This window comes from Otolemur garnettii, unplaced genomic scaffold (assembly GCF_000181295.1).
Source record: "Otolemur garnettii isolate 467f Iridium unplaced genomic scaffold, OtoGar3 scaffold00067, whole genome shotgun sequence".
NCBI classification, from domain to species: Eukaryota; Metazoa; Chordata; class Mammalia; order Primates; family Galagidae; genus Otolemur; species Otolemur garnettii.
This window is the reverse complement of record NW_003852462.1, coordinates 8,781,588-8,782,834: the sequence shown is the minus strand read 5'-3', so window position 1 is coordinate 8,782,834 and position 1,247 is coordinate 8,781,588. Positions and strand designations below refer to the sequence as shown.

The 1,247-nt window shown below is 47.6% G+C and overlaps 1 protein-coding gene across 1 annotated transcript in view; it reads right to left on the bottom strand.

The window, feature by feature from the left end:
- VPS13D (vacuolar protein sorting 13 homolog D) overlaps positions 1-1,247 on the bottom strand; it is a 275,140-nt gene that overhangs the window by 244,748 nt on the left and 29,145 nt on the right.

Here is a 1,247-nt window from a genome sequence, read left to right as displayed (position 1 = left end):
TGGCATCACAGCTCACAGCAACCTCCAACTCCTGGGCTCAAGCGAGTCTCCTGCGTCAGCCTCCCAAGTAGCTGGGACCACAGACGCCTGCCACAACACCTGGCCATTTTTTAGTTGCAGCCATCATTGTTGTTTGGTGGGCCCGAGCTGGGGATTCGAACCCACCACCTTAGGTGTACATGGCTGGCGCCTTAGCCGCTTGAGCCACAGGCGCCGAGCCTTAAAATTTCTTAATAGGTAATAAAATTTTATAAGCAAAAAAAGATAAAGTATCTGTTTCCTACTTTCATCTCCCAGCCACTCACTTACCTTCCCCAGAGACAACCAATGATAACAGTTTCTTATATCTCCCAGAGGCATTCTAAACATAGGCAAATCTAAAATTTTCTCTTTTCATATACAAATGCTACATAAGCACATTGCCTCAGATTTTTTAGCTTAATGCTATATCTAAGAGGCTATTACTTAATCATCATAAAGACACTTACCTTTATTTGTTGTAGCTATACACTCTTCTACTGGGTGGATGCCACAATTCATGGAATTAGCAAAACAAAAACTCATCCTCTAAGGCCAGGCCTCGCACCTGTAATCCTAGCACTCTGGGAGGGGGAGGCGGGTGGACTGCTTGAACTCAACAAGTTCAAGACCAGCCTAAGCAAAAGCGACACCCCGTCTCTACTAAAAGTAGAAAAACTGAAAGGCCAGACCCAGGAGCTGAGCTCTCTAATCCCAGTACTCTAGGAGGCTGAGATAGGTGGATTGCCTGAGCTCACAAGCTTGATATCAGCCTGAGCTAGAGCGAACCCCAACTCTATAAATAGCTGGGGGTTGTGGTGGGCACCTGTAGTCCCAGCTACTTGGGAGGCTGAGGCAAGAAAATCTCTTGAGCCCAAGAGTTTGAGGTTGCTGTGGAGCCATGATGCCACAGCACTCTACCCAGGACAACATAGTGAGACTCTATCTCAAAAACAAAAAAAGAAAAACTGAAGCAAGAGAATTGCTTGAGTCCAAGAATTGAAGATTACTGTAAGCTATGACACCACCACACTCTGCCCAGGTAACAGCTTAAGACTTTGCCTCAAGGCGGCAGAGCTCAGTGGGTAGGGTGCCAGCCACAAACACACAGGCTGGCAGCCTCAAACGCGGCCTGAGCCAGCTAAACAGCAATGACAACTGCAACAAAAGTATAGCCAGGCGTTGTGGCGGGTGCCTGTAGTCCCAGCTACTTGGGAGGCTGAGGCAAG